Source organism: Palaemon carinicauda, chromosome 44 (assembly GCF_036898095.1).
Source record: "Palaemon carinicauda isolate YSFRI2023 chromosome 44, ASM3689809v2, whole genome shotgun sequence".
In the NCBI taxonomy this organism is placed as follows: Eukaryota; Metazoa; Arthropoda; class Malacostraca; order Decapoda; family Palaemonidae; genus Palaemon; species Palaemon carinicauda.
Window position 1 is genome coordinate 36845360 of NC_090768.1, and position 19341 is coordinate 36864700.

At 30.7% G+C, this 19341-nt stretch overlaps 1 protein-coding gene across 2 annotated transcripts in view; it reads right to left on the reverse strand.

Moving 5' to 3' along the window:
- Positions 1–19341, reverse strand: part of LOC137634259 (fibroleukin-like) — a 128063-nt gene that overhangs the window by 76095 nt on the left and 32627 nt on the right. The gene's annotated exons all lie outside the window — the stretch shown is intronic.

The following is a 19341-nucleotide window of genomic DNA, read 5'->3' on the forward strand; positions in this document are numbered from 1 at the left end:
CCTTTCCCCTTTTCCTTACTACAACACGACAATTTGGACAATTTTGGGAGACTATGGTTTCCTAATGTACCCCTTGGGTTACCCCCATCTCAGTAGAGTATGACTACATCCTCTCCTCCTACCCGAGGGTTGGGGAGAGACCGAGTAGTCATACATTTGGCAATGCCGCTCAACATGACAAATATATATATATATATATATATATATATATATATATATATATATATATATATATATATATATATATCCAGACTTTTGCTCTTTATTATATAGGCGAGATTATGATTAACTTTAAACTTTGGACACCCATAATCGTAGTCAGTTTGATTGGAATTCGATTATTTGATCAAGATTTTTCTTCAAGAGAAACGTTTTCTTTCCAAGCATAACATTTTTCAAGAGCCAATCTATGGAAGCTCAGTTTCAATCAAGGTATGGCAGGTTTCCAATCTTTGGGGTGAAGTTTTTTCATTATACTCTTCGATATCTCAAGGATTTTCGAAAGAGATGACTTACTTTTTTATCCAGCTTTTGAAACTTCGTACTTTTCCTTTTCATTTCCTACCGTTATTCACTCATTAAGGGGTCGGTTGCCTGATGCTCTCTCTCCAATGCCGTCTATCAAAAGCATGCTCTTCCACCAAACATCTTCTCTCTATGTCATCCTTCGTATTATCTCGCAAACCTCTTCTCTCCATATCATCCTTCACCTTATTTAGCAAACCTCTTCTCTCCATATCATCCTTCGCCTTATCTCGCAAACCTCTTCTCTCCATATCATCCTTCACCTTATTTAGCAAACCTCTTCTCTCCATATCATCCTTCTCCCTATCTCTCAAACATCTCTCCATATCATCCTTCGCCTTATCTCACAAACCTCTTCTGTCCATATCATCCTTCGCCTTATCTCGCAATCCTCTTCTCTCCATATCATCCTTCTTCTTATCTTTCAAACCTCTTCTCTCCACGTCCTTCGCCTTATTTGGCAAACCTCTTCTCTCCATATCATCCTTCTCCTTAACTCGCAAACCTCTTCTCTCCATATCATCCTTCACCTTATTTAGCAAACCTCTTCTCTCCATATCATCCTTCTCCTTATCTCGCAAACCTCTTCTCGCCATATCATCCTTCGCCTTATCCCGCAAACCTCTCTGTCCATATCATCCTTCACCTTATCTTGCAATCCTGTTCTCTCCATATCATCCTTCTCCTTACCTCGCAAACCTCTTCTCTTCATATCATCCTTCTCCTTACCTCGCAAACCTCTTCTCTCCATATCATCCTTCTCCTTATCTCGCAAACCTCTTCTCTCCATATCATCCTTCTCCTATCTCGCAAACCTCTTCTCTCCATATCATCCTTTGCCTTATCTCGCAAACCTCTTCTGTCCATATCATCCTTCGCCTTTTCGTACAATCCTCTTCTCTCCATATCATCCTTCTTTATCTCACAAACTTTTTCTCTCCACATCATCCTTCGCCTTATCTCGCAATCCTCTTCTCTCTATATCATCCTTATCCTTAGCTCGCAAACCTCTTCTCTCCATATCATCCTTTGCAATAATTATAAGATACATTCTTCCAATTATATATATATGTATATATATACTGTGTATATATATACAGTATATATATATACATATATATATATATATATATATATATATATATATATATATATATATATATATGTATATATAATAAACCCTCATATCCTTTTCGCGAATGTGGGTTTGTTTTATTTATCATATATACACGGAAAATATGTATTTTCCAGTGAGATATATATATATATATATATATATGTATATTATGTATATATATATATATATATATATATATATATATATAAAACTTTTTTTCGAATAAAATGAACGAAAATATGTTGTGAAAGTCAGTCATGCATTACCTAAACTTTGCAGCACATACAAAAGGGAACAATACCAGCTATAAGAATAGTGGTCACATTAGCCAGCAAGTTCGAGACAGCCGTCTTTGTTTTGTCAAGATTAACGACCGACAGAATGGGAGGTAGACACAACCGAAGTGAATGCCAGGGGGAAGAAATATTTACTTTTTTCATGAAATGGAAAGCGACGTAGTGCCGCTGGAAACGGACGTAGTGGCATAAGGAGAAACGTAATCTTTAGGTTTGCTAAAGTTTTTGAAATCTTGTGATGGTATGTTTTGATTGTTTCTGGGAGGTTAGGGCATTATTTTCTGAGTTTAGAAATGGCAGTGGTGTACAGATATTATGATCACAATTATTACTTGGTAAGCTACTACCCTAGTTGGAAAAGCAGGATGTTATAAGCCAAAGGAATCCAACAGGGAAAAAAGCCCAATGAGGAAATAAATAAACTACAAGATATGTAATATCAATTAAAATACAATATTCTTGGACTCAGGAATTCCTGGTATACCTCGCAATGGGGAAATGCACCCAATTACACCCTTACTGCGCGGCGAGTTCCCTTGTTTAACCCAGTCTACCACCTTAGCTGGCTTTCCCTACACTATCTCTTTGGTTACCCACAGCGAATTAAGGGTGTGAAATGGTGCATTTCTTTAGAACCAGGTGAACCAGGGACTATTGTGTCCAACTGTACGTTTTGGTTATTCTTTACATTATTAGTTGGATCTGGAAAATTTTGAGGATCAAGCAATTATAATAGTTTTTAATTTCATTAATTTTAACGATATATATATATATATATATATATATATATATATATATATATATATAAATATTCTTTATCTCTCAAAATGTTGGAATACCTTGACATAACTCCTATTTTTTAATTAGTGATTTTGTTAGCTTTTAAGAATTCCATTAACATATTTTTCCATTGCAGGATCGAGCTTGGCATGCTGTTCCTATTATCATTACAACGGAGGAAGGTAAGAATTTGTCGAGCGTTCCAGTTTAAACATTGCCTAGAAATAACACGCCTAATTATTCCTAATGAATATTAATGTCGTCATTTGACTCTTCATAGAAGCAAATGTAATCATAATTAGTTTTAATTGACATATGTGAGCCGGTGGATTTTATTCTGTTGATTACTTGATTATTTGAGTTTTAATTGTCGTTAAGTTTAGTTTATATCTAGAAGGGATGTTTTGTCAGAGTTGAATTGTTTTTATGTAAATCATGTTTTGATGTCCTGGAATATTACATTGATTACTTTCTTTTGCATTTTGAATTGTTTGATATCGATTCGATATTGTGAGGACTGAGTTTGGTTTCCCTAATAATCACCAGATTCTAAAATCCTTATTCTAAGCTAGAATATTAAGTTTTTTTTTTTTTCTATGGTCTGGTATGTTTGTCCGTTTGTTGGTAGGAGTGATTGGAAAGCTATGGATAAATTTTTACGTAAATATTGCATTTTGAGATTGCTAGGAATATGACTTTTGAACTTTCATGGGGTCAAAGTTAAGATTTCAACCCTGGGAAAAGTTCTAAGGAAAAGGTTTAAACTATGAGCGATATAAACCTGATTTGTAAAATCAGGTCTAAATAAAGGTATCTCTTAAAGCTTTATGGTTAAATAACAGTGAAACCTTTTGTATAATCCTTTTTACTGTGCAAAATATAGACTTTTAGTTTGGCATGCATGGTCGGTTAATGAAGTTAAGAACAAGCCATAAGGTTAAAGCTCAAAGGTTAAATAGGAATTTAACTTTGGTCATAACTCTCGAGCTATACAGGATTGTTATATATTATCCACTAAATAAGCCATTATACTGAATAAGGTCAAAGCCATGTTTAGGAGGTTATAGGTCTTAATAGAATTGAACTTCGGTAGGGAATCTAATGATATAATAGTATGAAAGATTGTGATGTCATAGTTGGTACGTATAATCCACTACTAAGTATGATGGCTTAAGTAAGGAAAAGTTCATACTTATAGGTCAAAGGTCAATTATGAATTTATCTTGTGCCATAAAATCTAAACTATATGTGCTAGGAACTACACATTCTACATGTATAATCCACTAATGAGGCCCATTTAACATACACGGTTTAGTGAAGGTCAAGGTGATGCATAGTAATCACAGTTCAAGACCATGAAGAGTGGTCTGAGGTAGTAATGAATTTAACTTTATTTATAACTTTGAAATTTATTTGAGAGACATGTCACACGTATGTTCCATTAACAAAACTGATCACATTTGTGAAGACAAGGTCAAGACAATAGTATAAGTTCAAAGGTCCGACAGGTTTTTAAACTTTGTCATTGCTTTTCAACTTTCACATTTGGCATGCATACTCCACTAATGATACCCATATGTAGAGTGATGTTAAGTTTACTTTTAGAAGCATTTTTTGTTTTTCTGCTTGTTTGGTCTTATATTTGGAATGAAGATTAATTAGAATATATGTGGATTGTTATTATAGATTCGCAACAGCTCTTGATATTTACTGGAACCCAAAGATTCCGGTAGATGCAAGATGTTATTTTCCAATATAGGAAAGTGTGAACAGTCAAATGAGGTAAATAGCATCCCATATTACTTTCAATAGGTGATTATACTGTGGGGAGATAGAAGATTAACATCTGGGGTGAATTGACATTTTTCTTATAGGGTGGGAAAGGTCGTTGTTGGATGGCTCATCCTTGGCGGAGGTTTGCCTTCGTACAACGCCGTTTGATCTGTTGTGAAATGAATGTTTTAAATTTAAAGTTATTTGGATATTTTAGCAGTTGGAATATCGTTTTCTGAGACACTTTATTTCTTTCTTTTTTTTTCTTTTTTTTTACCATTGTACTTGTACAAAATATATATTTTAGTACATTTTATTACTAGGCATAGTCACTGGGTAAATTTTTTACCATTGTACTTGTACAAATTATATATTTTAGTAAATTTTATAATTAGGCATAAACACTGGAGAAATTTTTTACCATTGTACTTGTACAAAATAGATATTTTAGTAAATGTTATTACTAAGCATAGACACTGGAAATGGATCCAGTTGCCAGCAAAGTTAGTTGTCGTGAAAACTTGAAGATCTTTAGGGATTGTAATTCTAAATTGTCATTGAATTTGCCACGGCATAAATTTCATGTTTATTTTATTGCTTGAACATTTAGTTATTGGTTACTCAATGAAAAATGTTTGAAAAAGCACAATTTTCTTGCTAGACAAAGACTACTTTGAGAAAGTGCTTTTCTTAGTCGCTCAATCTTGATAAACAATTCTGTTCGTGTTCTTGATTGGTATAGGATGTTCTTAGTAAAGTAGTTGATTATATTGATAGACTGTATGATAACAAGACAAAGGAAACTGTGCTAACCGTTGAATTATCTTCTGAACAATATCAGTTTGTTTTTAGAATTTTTGAAACGCAATAAAGAAAAAAAAATTCAAATTAAAAAAAAACAAGTGAAAAGGAAAGAGGACATACAAGACCATCTGACTTAAGAGTCCAGAGTGAGAATATTGAGTTGCGTATACTACACGGTTAGCCATGTCAGATGATAGCATCGCCAAACAATAAAAAAAGAAATATATTGGAAAAGGGATAAATAATTGGTATGAAGAAACTCCAAACTAGAAATAAAGAGTCTTGTCGTTAGAGCAATGGAATGTTTTAATGCTGACCTTGCAAAAACTATTGATATTCATTCGGACCTGAAGATTTCGGTATATTCAAGATGTTCTTTTCAATTATAGAGAAGTGTGTACAGTCCAATGAGGTATATAGCATTCCATATGATTTAAACATTATAAGCAAAGTATGCGCTACAAGTCAATAACAACGATTTTAAAATGTTACACCAACCAAATAGGTTGCTTTAATAAGAGGATTCTCTGTGGGGAAGGCGAATTCAGAGGTCCACAATAGTCCTCTTATTACCTGTAACACTTTACCATGGTTTATTGGCCACCTTTGGAGAAGGCCCATACTTGCATAGAGTGGGTGGCACCAATATAAAAGAAAGAGAGGGGCGTGTGTGTACTCGTCAACCTCAACAGAAATATATATATTAGGTTAAGCAACTCGAATGGATTTTAAAATGAAAATCGCGTCGTTATTAAAGAATTTTCCTAGACGGCTAATTAAAACGAACCTCTTGATAACCTTGGATATAACCAAATCAACGGCATGAGATTATCCAAATAAATTCGTAATAGATGAGTTACAAAGAGCTTCTATTATATATTCCCATAATCATCATTATCATAATTTTTGATATTTTAAAGGAAGTTATTCGTTCACTTTCTTTTTGTAATTATGCTAATCAAATGTAACCTTTGATAAATGCTCCATTCGGTTATAATCATTCTCTCGGACCAAATTTTCTCTTGGCCAGGCACTGATCGAAGACTGACCTGGAGGAAGATCGGTTTCTTTGAATACTGAAATGATGTTTGGCTCGCTCAGTCACGCATACTATCATTACTCATATTTGATATATATACTGTATATATATATATATATATATATATATATATATATATATATATATATATATACATATATATATATTTATATATATATATGTATGTATATATATACATGTATGTATATATATATATATATATATATATATATATATATATATATATATACACTACATTTTTCTATGTAGTCAAATATATATATATATATATATATATATATATGTATATATATATATTTTTTTTTTTTTTTTTTTTTTTGACTACATAAGAAAATCAAAGTAGTTTTATAATGAAAAGAATAAAAAATGCTTATATTATTTTGTGTTACAGAGACAATATATATATATATATATATATATATATATATATATATATATATATATATATATATACATATATTTATATATAGTGTGTGTATATGTGAGCATGTATGAATATGTGTTCTTGTAACACTGACATTATATAAGAAACTGTCAGTGAAAAGACGAGCTCAAAATGTATCACAAAGAGCAATACCTTTTTTCTCTCCGCCTTTTGTCGTTGAATTGTGGATGTGACCTTCCATTCCTTGAAAAATTCAATGGCTCGACTCCATAGGACCGTGAAGAAAAATAATCACGGGAGAGGTGGATCACTTTCCCCTCTCTTTTATTTCTGTTTTCTTCTTCTTGGGTCTGCTTAGTCTTTCTGTCTCTCTGCTTTAAAAGGGTCTATTGCATCCTTCTTGGTTAAGCATTGCCATTTATCTTCAGGGGCTAGAAAAAGGCCTTTGGTTGGCATTTTCAAGGACGTACTTTATTTTTTTTTTTTTCTACAATTTAAACGTTCACCTTTTCTTGTTGGAATCGTGTATCCATAAATGAAGGAGTTTCATTATTGATTCGACAAGAATTCCATCTCGTTCTTTTTCTCGACAAGTTTCTATATAAATGATAACTTGTTTTGGTTTATTCAAATAAAAGTTTGGTGCAAAACCTGTCGGGATTTTACAGAAACAAAAACGTGCATCAATTTTTTTTTTTTCTGCCAACCCTAAGTTATATGCAGTAACGCTTTTACTGGTTCTCACACAAGTGTTTAGGAAGTGTGCCGTGCTGCAACACTGTCACCTGCAAACCTTCTCCAAGTGGTCATGATGTACTGATATATCTTAAACCCTTAAAGTAATATGCTGAAAATTGAAACTTGTGATAGAAGAGTTGGAAGACCCAGGCCTACATGGCTGAAGTAGATGACGAGAGGTATTGATTTAAAAGCTCAAGCTAGACACGGCTGGCGAAATCTAACTGTGGCATTTTGCGTTAATAGGCGTAGGAGATGATGATGAATACAAAGTTAAAGCAGGTTTTTTTCAGTTAGAATTCGTTAGCTAAGTACTATAACGTCATTATCAAAACGTTAAGCTTTGTTCAGTTTTGCTTATCGATGCTCTGTGTTTATCCTCGAAATATCTATTAACAATTTCTAAAATAGGTTTTAGATTGCTTTACAGTATTTTTATGATTTATTGTAAAGAGATGAGAATAATAGTAGGAAACACAGTACGATGACCATATATCACTGTACGTGCACAATCTATATTAAGCTGTTTCTAACAACAGTTATTTGCTAGAAAATACAGTTCAAAGATTACAATTTGTTTGCAACGATTTGTTTTTCGTCTATGGTTAGAATAGTGATGATCAAGCATTTTTGTTTCACCCTGAAAGTATTCATTTAAATATCAAATAACAGAAACATTGAAATTAAAAAAAAAAAAAATTACCTTTGATTAAAGCCTATATGCTGTTTTGTACCATCGTCCTAAGAGAAAAAATGCTACCTATTTATGTTAATTTAATGCATATACCAAATCCAGCTTCCCCCCCCCCAAAAAAAAAAAAGACAATAATAATAATAATCTAACGCTTTCAAGTTCGGACTGTAATGAATAACAAAATACAGAAGCCATGACATTACGGAGGCCTTGGTAAATGAGCATTGACACGGCTTGTATCTGGGATGAATTTGAATTCGCTTTGGGCGAGAGGGTTGAGCGTGTCATGTAAATTGTTTTAATCAGCCAGTGTTGTGGTCGAGTTTCAGAATGCGAGACTGCTGTCTCTATTGAATACTGCATTTTCATGCGTTGGGTTTTCGATGGAATTTTCGAAATTGGTGATAGTTAAGGACTTGTGTGTTTATGAGTTTATGGGGGATTCGGTGTTTAGGAATTGATGAGGGATTCAGTTTTTAGGAATTTGGGGGATTCCGTGTTTAGGAATTTATGAGGGATTCAGTTTTTAGGAATTTGGGGGATTCAGTTTTTAGGAATTTGGGGGATTCATTGTTTAAGAATTTGAGAGATTCAGTGTCTAGGAATTTATGAGGGATTCAGTGTTTAAGAATTTGAGAGATTCGGTGTCTAGGAATTTACGAGGAATTCAGTGTTTAAGAATTTATGAGGGATGCAGTGTCTAGGAATTTGAGGGATTCAGTGTTTAGGAATTTGAGGGATGCAGTGTTTAGGAATTTGAGGGATTCAGTGTTTAGGAATTTGAGGGATTCGGTGTTTAGGAATTTGAGGGATTCAGTGTTTAGGAATTTGAGGGATTCAGTGTTTAGGAATTTGAGGGATTCAGTGTTAAGGAATTTGAGAGATTCAGTGTTTAGGAATTTGAGGGATTCAGTGTTTAGGAATTTGAGGGATTCAGTGTTTAGGAATTTGAGGGATTCAGTGTTTAGGGGTTTGATGGATTCAGTGTTTAGGAATTTATGAGGGATTCAGTGTTTAGGAATTTATGAGGGATTCAGTGTTTAGGAATTTCAGTGTAGGAATTTATTAGGGATTCAGTGAAATGGACACCCATTTGCAGATAAATTCTGGTTGTTATAAAGATTTTAATGCATGTGAAGTTGTTGAATAACTTCATTTGTTATTCAACACCTTTGTTAGATAACTTTATTTTTATTCAGTGTTTCAGTTAATTACCAGTAGCTTGATTTTTTTTTTCAATGTTTTAGTTAAATACCTGAATTGTGACTGTTTCAGTAAAGTAGCTTACTTTTTATTCAATGTTTCAGTTAAATAGCCTGATTTTTATTCAATGTTTCAGTTAAATACCTGAATTGTGACTGTTTCAGTTAAATACCTGAATTGTGACTGTTTCAGTTAAGTAGCTTACTTTTTATTCAGTGTTCCAGTTAAATAGCCTGATTTTTAATCAATATTTCAGTTAAATACCTGAATTGTGACTGTTTCAGTTAAATACCTGAATTGTGACTGTTTCAGTTAAATACCTGAATTGTGACTGTTTCAGTTAAGTAGCTTACTTTTTATTCAGTGTTCCAGTTAAATAGCCTGATTTTTAATCAATATTTCAGTTAAATACCTGAATTGTGACTGTTTCAGTTAAATACCTGAATTGTGACTGTTTCAGTTAAATACCTGAATTGTGACTGTTTCAGTTAAGTAGCTTACTTTTTATTCAGTGTTCCAGTTAAATAGCCTGATTTTTAATCAATATTTCAGTTAAATACCTGAATTGTGACTGTTTCAGTTAAATACCTGAATTGTGACTGTTTCAGTTAAGTAGCTTACTTTTTATTCAGTGTTCCAGTTAAATAGCCTGATTTTTAATCAATGTTTCAGTTAAATACCTGAATTGTGACTGTTTCAGTTAAGTAGCTTACTTTTTATTCAGTGTTTCAGTTAAATAGCCTGATTTTTATTCAATGTTTCGGTTATAAAACTTAATTTTTATTTAACGTTTTAGTTAAAAAGTTTCAATTTTATTAAATGTTTCAGTTAAACAACTTAATTTGTATTCAATATTTTAGTTAAATGCCATGGCTTTTATTCAATGTTTCAGTTAAAAAGCTTAATTTTTTATTCAATAATCTAGTTAAATACCATGGTTTTTATTCAATGTTGTTAAAAAGCTTAATTTTTTATTCAATATTTTAGTGAAATACCATGGTTTTTATTCAATGTTGTTAAAAAGCTTAATTTTTTATTCAATATTTTAGAGAAATACCATGGTTTTTATTCAATGTTGTTAAAAAGCTAAATTTTTTATTCAATATTTTAGTTAAATACCATGATTTTTATTCAATGTTGTTAAAAAGCTTAATTTTTTATTCAATATTTTAGTTAAATACCATGGTTTTTATTCAATGTTGTTAAAAAGCTTAATTTTTTATTCAATATTTTAGATAAATACCATGGTTTTTATTTAATGTTGTTAAAAAGTTTAATTTTTTATTCAATATTTTAGTTAAATACCATGGTTTTTATTCAATGTTGTTAAAAAGCTTAATTTTTTAATCAATATTTTAGATAAATACCATGGTTTTTATTCAATGTTGTTAAAAAGCTTAATTTTTTAATCAATATTTTAGATAAATACCATGGTTTTTATTCAATGTTGTTAAAAAGCTTAATTTTTTAATCAATATTTTAGTTAAATACCATGGTTTTTATTCAATGTTGTTAAAAAGCTTAATTTTTTAATCAATATTTTAGTTAAATACCATGGTTTTTATTCAATGTTGTTAAAAAGCTTAATTTTTTAATCAATATTTAGATAAATACCATGGTTTTTATTCAATGTTGTTAAAAAGCTTAATTTTTTAATCAATATTTTAGTTAAATACCATGGTTTTTATTCAATGTTGTTAAAAAGCTTAATTTTTTATTCAATATTCTAGTTAAATACCATGGTTTTTATTCAATGTTGTTAAAAAGCTTAATTTTTTAATCAATATTTTAGATAAATACCATGGTTTTTATTCAATGTTGTTAAAAAGCTTAATTTTTTATTCAATATTTTAGAGAAATACCATGGTTTTTATTCAATGTTGTTAAAAAGCTAAATTTTTTATTCAATATTTTAGAGAAATACCATGGTTTTTATTCAATGTTGTTAAAAAGCTAAATTTTTTATTCAATATTTTAGAGAAATACCATGGTTTTTATTCAATGTTGTTAAAAAGCTTAATTTTTTATTCAATATTTTAGTTAAATACCATGGTTTTTATTCAATGTTGTTAAAAAGCTTAATTTTTTATTCAATATTTTAGTTAAATACCATGGTTTTTATTCAATGTTGTTAAAAAGCTTAATTTTTTATTCAATATTTTAGATAAATACCATGGTTTTTATTCAATGTTGTTAAAAAGCTTAATTTTTTATTCAATATTTTAGAGAAATACCATGGTTTTTATTCAATGTTGTTAAAAAGCTAAATTTTTTATTCAATATTTTAGAGAAATACCATGGTTTTTATTCAATGTTGTTAAAAAGCTTAATTTTTTATTCAATATTTTAGAGAAATACCATGGTTTTTATTCAATGTTGTTAAAAAGCTTAATTTTTTATTCAATATTTTAGTTAAATACCATGGTTTTTATTCAATGTTGTTAAAAAGCTTAATTTTTTATTCAATATTTTAGTTAAATACCATGGTTTTTATTCAATGTTGTTAAAAAGCTTAATTTTTTATTCAATATTTTAGATAAATACCATGGTTTTTATTCAATGTTGTTAAAAAGCTTAATGTTTTATTCAATATTTTAGTTAAATACCATGGTTTTTATTCAATGTTGTTAAAAAGCTTAATGTTTTATTCAATATTTTAGTTAAATACCATGGTTTTTATTCAATGTTGTTAAAAAGCTTAATGTTTTATTCAATATTTTAGTTAAATACCATGGTTTTTATTCAATGTTGTTAAAAAGCTTAATGTTTTATTCAATATTTTAGTTAAATACCATGGTTTTTATTCAATGTTGTTAAAAAGCTTAATGTTTTATTCAATATTTTAGATAAATACCATGGTTTTTATTCAATGTTGTTAAAAAGCTTAATGTTTTATTCAATATTTTAGATAAATACCATGGTTTTTATTCAATGTTGTTAAAAAGCTTAATTTTTTAATCAATATTTTAGATAAATACCATGGTTTTTATTCAATGTTGTTAAAAAGCTTAATTTTTTATTCAATATTTTAGAGAAATACCATGGTTTTTATTCAATGTTGTTAAAAAGCTTAATTTTTTATTCAATATTTTAGAGAAATACCATGGTTTTTATTCAATGTTGTTAAAAAGCTTAATTTTTTATTCAATATTTTAGTTAAATACCATGGTTTTTATTCAATGTTGTTAAAAAGCTTAATTTTTTATTCAATATTTTAGTTAAATACCATGGTTTTTATTCAATGTTGTTAAAAAGCTTAATTTTTTATTCAATATTTTAGTTAAATACCATGGTTTTTATTCAATGTTGTTAAAAAGCTTAATTTTTTAATCAATATTTTAGTTAAATACCATGGTTTTTATTCAATGTTGTTAAAAAGCTTAATTTTTTAATCAATATTTTAGTTAAATACCATGATTTTTATTCTATGTTGTTAAAAAGCTTAATTTTTTAATCAATATTTTAGTTAAATACCATGATTTTTATTCAATGTTGTTAAAAAGCTTAATTTTTTTATTCAATATTTTAGTTAAATACCATGGTTTTTATTCAATGTTAATAAAAAGCTTAATTTTTTATTCAGGGTTTCATTTATAATCTTAAATACTGTTTGATATATATTATTCAAAAGATCCTTTATTATGAAGAGAAACTGGGGAGAAGGTACAAGAGAAATTATGTACGTCATATTTCATTCATCGTTTTACGCGTATAATTAATCAAACAGTGTAAGCAGGATGCCGTGGGCATTGTTGATCGATGTTCACGTTATTTAATAACGCAAATCTAGATTAAAATATTTTCCTGCAGTGGAGGTTCGCGTTTCAGACAGTTGGGGCTTGTGTTTCAGAATAATCTGTTAGATTATCATAAGTCTCATACGTTAAGAGGTAAATAATTTCTACTGATAGTTAATTAGATAAAAAAGGCATTATTAATTTTTCTCAAGGTTGTAGTTCCCATCCCACATTATTTATCAAAGTTTACAAGAGATTGATAGGAAAACACAATGAATTTCCCACTATATTATTTGAAAATACTGACTTACTTATTCTCATCTACTACAAGATATATATATATATATATATATATATATATATATATATATATATATATATATATATATATATATATATATATATATATATATATATATATTCCGGATGTTTGAAGTAAGATGCATTCTTAATTTCGAAGAGGTCTTTCCTTTTCTTTTATGTTTGTCTGTCTGTATTCACTTTACTGGGAAGGAGAAATTATCATGTGTAAGGCTGAACGAAGGTCAACTTTGACTTTAAATACATTCTACTATGGTTTAATATTATTTTTCATTTTTGTATTATTTTTTCTTGTATGCGTATTTCAAACGGATGTACTCTGACATATGTAAGAGCATTTATATATACTAAGTGCATACACACTTTTCCATCTTTAGTATACGGAACAATAAATCTCTTCCCAGTTGTTTTTGCAAACACCCTGCTACCTTCCTTTTTTTTCAATTATCCTGTGATTTATGTCATTACTCATCCTATCATCATCTGTTGTATTCTCTACCAAATTTCTATACGCCATCTGCCTCCCCTCGCCCTCAATCCATATCATTTATATCTAGAATTTTCAAACATTGTTAATCTCTCTCATTGGTTTCTATAGTTTAAAGGTTGAAAGGCCACTCATGAATGGCGGAGGTAAGGGACAGTGACATTGCCGTATCAAGCAGGACAAAGTCATAGAGACTGACCATATATACTTATGATCAGCGCCCAGGCCTCCTCTCCATCCAAGCTAGGACCAAGGAGGGCCAGATAATGGTTGCTGATGACTCAGCAGATAGAATTATAGGCTCCCCCATACCCTCCATCCTTAGCTCACAAGGATAGTAAGGTTGCAGCGACCAAAAAAACTAACAAGTTTGAAAACACATCACTTCATCCGTAAAGAAACTGAGTAGCATTCATGTTCCAGGCTCAATTTTACCACTGACTTTTAACTCGTTTAAGTATTCTGGAACTCACTTCGCTTCTCTAATGAATACTTTTGATTTCTCTCCTGCATATATAATTGGAATTATACATATATGGTCTGGTGGTAGCGTCCTTGTCTGGTGATTGCCAAACTGGAGTTCGAGTCTCGCTCAAACTCTATAGTTCCTTTGGTCGCTGCAACCTCGCCATCCTTGTGAGCTAGGATGGGGGTTTTGGGGGAGCCTATAGGACTATCTGCTGAGTAATCAGTAGCCATTACCTGGCCCTCCTTGGTCCTAGCTTGTGTGGAGAGGGGGCTTGTGCGCTGATCATATGTAAAATAGTAATTTTCTAGGGCATTTTCCTTCTTGATAGGGCAATGTCACTGTCCGTTGTCTCTGCCATTCACGAATGGCCTTTAAACCAATATATACATACATACATACATACATATATATATATATATATATATATATATATATAAAATATATATATATATATATATATATATATATATATTTATATATATATATATATATATATATATATATATATATATATATATATATATATATATATATTTCGGTTACGCTCTGTTCTCCCCGTTCCTTGGGTAGGGCGTAAAGGGTGTAATCATATCTTGGTGAGAGGGGGGTTGCGTGTGCATGTTTGTGCATATACTGTATCTAAATATTTAGCCGTCATTATTGACAGGTCGCGTGAAATAGTGTGTATACATATATGTGTATATATATATATATATATATATATGTATGTGTATATATATATATATATATATATATATGTGTGTGTGTGTGTGTGTGTGTGTGTGTTTGTGTGTGTGTGCTTGTGACACTGTTATATCCTGTCTTCCTTAATTGTTCTTGGAATGTATTGTACATTGATATATATTCATGAGAATACATGAGTCTTTCTTTAATTAAGGTATAAACATTATTTGAAGGGAAGGAACCCCTTGATTTAATAGGGGCAATTAGTGTCTCCTGTAATGATATTATATCTTAGATGAAAAGCAGATTATTAAAATCTTACTCAAAATTGATTACTTAATGTTTCTGAATAGGAAACTTATTTATTTATAATTTGTAATGTTGGGCCTTTTAAAAATGGTGTTTTGAAAGTTTAATTTCTCATTAGATACCATTAATTTCTTTTTTTAAATATACTTATGTGTGACTTAACTACATCCTCTATTTAATTGTTTTTCATCCTTACATCCTTACATATTTAGTCATATCTTATTAATTATGTGAGTGATTTCTATCATTATAACATGAAACTCAAGCACATGATGACTCCTAACATCATCATCATACTCGAATGAAACTCCCATCTGCTTTATTTTACCTTATACTAATCTGCATCCAGTCATCTGTATATTGGGAGGGGGGTGATGGAAATGGAATTGCAGGGAACGAGAAGGAGAGAGAGACCAAAGCGAAGGTGGATGGACTGTATCAAGGATGACCTTTGATCAAAGGGATTAACTGGTGATGAAGTGTGGGACAGAGGTAGATGGAGAAAGCTGACCAGAAACATCGACCCCACATAGAAGTGGGAAAAGATGTGGACAAAGAAGAAGAAGAAGTCATCTGTGTAGCATTTCATATGCAGCTTTTACTCAAAAGTGACTTGGGCACATTTTACCAATCCCATCTAACTCAACCTTAATGAATGACTAGCATATGATTCTTCATCCTTAAAGTCTAACTCATTTAGACTAAACAAGACTTTTATCCATATCTCGAACTTTTATCTAAATATTAGGTCAGCATATCTCTTAATCTGCTGTTACGAATAGTTACCTTATGTATTTTACAATGTTACTCCTAATTACTTCTTTCCTGGCAAGATTTTTTCTTATTTATCTGATACTCATAGTTACATCTTATCATCATCATCATCATCTCCTTCTACGCCTATTGACGCAAAGGACCTCAAAGGATTCATTGCCTAGATTCAACAAAAGATAGCTAGTTCCTTGTGATGCTCAGAACCTAAGGCAAGCGACCTCTGCCGGTCCATACTAATTTCAGTAAGATCATCCGCCACTACGAACATAAGATTCACAGATACATCCTCTTACTGAAACGTAACATTCAATCACATTTTTTTAAACATCTGGATCTATCGAGCACGTATATACCATAAACGTAGACTTCTTCATTTCCATCTGTTACTGGCACATTAACCATCTGTTACGGGTCTTCAGAAACTGGTGCAGCATCCAGCTGCCATCAGGATGCATATGAATTAGATAGGAGGCGTCGAAAGGGCTGAATTTACATCCTCTGTTCCACTTCTCTCGTGAATAACCACTGCGTCAATGTCGTTTGACGACTGAAGAGTAAATTAACAGATGTTCGGGATTTCCAAGTTATTGAATGGCCCTCAATTCGGATCTTCATTAGACTTACAATTGTGATACGTGATTTGTCCAGAGGATTTATGTATATATACTGCGTATATATATATATATATATATATATATATATATATATATATAAAATATATATATATATATATATATATATATATATATATATATATATATATAATATATATATATATATATATATATATATATATTTATATTTATATATATGTACATACATATATATACATATATATATGTTTGTGCGTGTATGTTTGTAGTTGTGTGTATACATATATATATATATATATATATATATATATATATATATATATATACATATATATATATATCTATGTACATACATATATATATATATATATATATATATATATACATATATATGTTTATGTGTGTATATATATATATGTGTGTGTGTATATATAAATATATATATACACACATATTATACAAACATATATATATATATATATATATATATATATGTGTGTGTGTATATATATATATACCTATGTATATATATATATATATATATATATATATATATATATATATATATATATATGAGAGCAAAGCCCTCAGAAGAATATTGGGAGTTGAATGGTAGGACAGGATTATAAATTAAACTTTAAGAGAGATCACTCAAGTGGCATATGTGGATGAGATCATGATGAGGGGTAGTTGGATATGGTTTGGGCATGCTCTTCGCACTCCACAAGAGTGATTAGTTCACCAAACTTTCAACGGGTCTTTACAAGGCACTAGAAGAGTTGAAAGACCCAGGCGTACATGGCTGAGGACTATGAAACAAAGTAGATGATGAATGGAGAACTATTGATTTAAAAGCTCAAGATAGAGACGGCTGACGAAATGTAACCGAGGCATTTTGTGTCAAAGTATTCAAAGGTCACTCATGAATGGCAGAGGCAAGGTACAGGGCAATGCCCTAGAGACTGACCATATATAAATATGACCAGCGACCAAGACAGCTCTCTATACGCTAAGACCAGGGGGAGCCAGGCACTGGGGGCAATGCATAGAGACTGAAGTAACCGAGGCATTTTGTGTCAATAGGTGTAGGAGGAGATGATGACGATATATATATATATATATATATATATATATATATATATATATATATATGTGTGTTTATATATATATATATATATATATATATATATATATTTATATATATGTATATATATATAGAGAGAGAGAGAGAGAGAGAGAGAGAGAGAGAGAGAGAGAGAGAGAGAGAGAGAGAGAGAGAGAGAGAGAGAGAGAGAATTTCAGTAACAAAAGATATTGATTCCATTCAATCTTCCATCTTTAGAATTTAGGAGAGGTGAAAGAAGAACTTTATATGGCCTAGAGAAAAAAAAGACAAAAGTATTGAATAATTACACAAATGTTGAATGAAAGGATGGTGATCGAGGGTAACATTAAATCATAACTTGTCTGTTCTTGTTCGGATATAAAAGGAATTGATGAATGGGAAGACTCAGGAAGGGTGAGTGAAGGGTTGGTAGACTATAGAGATTCCGCGAGGATAAAGAGATTGCTAGAGATGGGATCGATTGCCAAAGACAATAGATTGGTTACACTGTTAGAAAAAAACAGTAATTTTAATAGATTCTCCGTAAAAATATATGCTGTTCCCAACATTATTTCAGTAAAATACAGGCTACCGTAATTTTTCTTTAAATTGTAATCGTAGATTCTCCGTAAGAAAATATACTGTTCCCGTAATTTTACCTTAATTTGTTATTGTCTTTTACGGGTTGGTAACCGTAATATCACTTTTACGTCAATATATTCATTTTTAGAATGGTAGAAATAATTGATTAAACGTTGCCAGACATTTACCGTTTTTTTAATGCAAATTTTTAATAGTGTAGTTGAGGAAATGGAAGGGAGGTGGTTGGTAATAATGTGGAGAGAGGGGCCGCAGATTGAAGAATGCAAAATAAATAAAATTTAGAGAATAAAAGTATGGATTGATGTCATATTTAGGAAGACAAATTTATGGGTTCTATATACTACACAAAGGAATTACGAAATTGAGCTGCTTATGTTGTCCAAAAGAATGCCCTTATAATTTAGAAGCTAAGTAAAGACTGTCCAGATTCTGGTGAACAGGATTATGATTACTGTATTGAAACTACACAATAAATACAGTATTGTTGAAATATACAGAATTGTTGATAATGTTGACGTCTTGGTGGGGTTGGTGAAAACGGCTATATTAATTCCTGTAAAGGTCATAGTTATACTGTATATAATAGATATGCTGATATAGAGAGAGAGAGAGAGAGAGAGAGAGAGAGAGAGAGAGAGAGAGAGAGAGAGAGAGAGAACTGTATTTATGATGTCTATATTCATATTTATGCGTCGGGAGTTTCCACAGAAGACTCGTAAATTTTATAAACCGGGTGAAAGTTAAGGTTTGAAAATTTAAGATATATGTTCAGGGATACGAAGTTTATTTTTTGCATTTTTCTATCAGTGAAGCAAGTAAACAAAATCAACGCCAACAACAATAGCAATAAAAATGGCTTATTCAAAGAGTCAAAAATCCCTGCA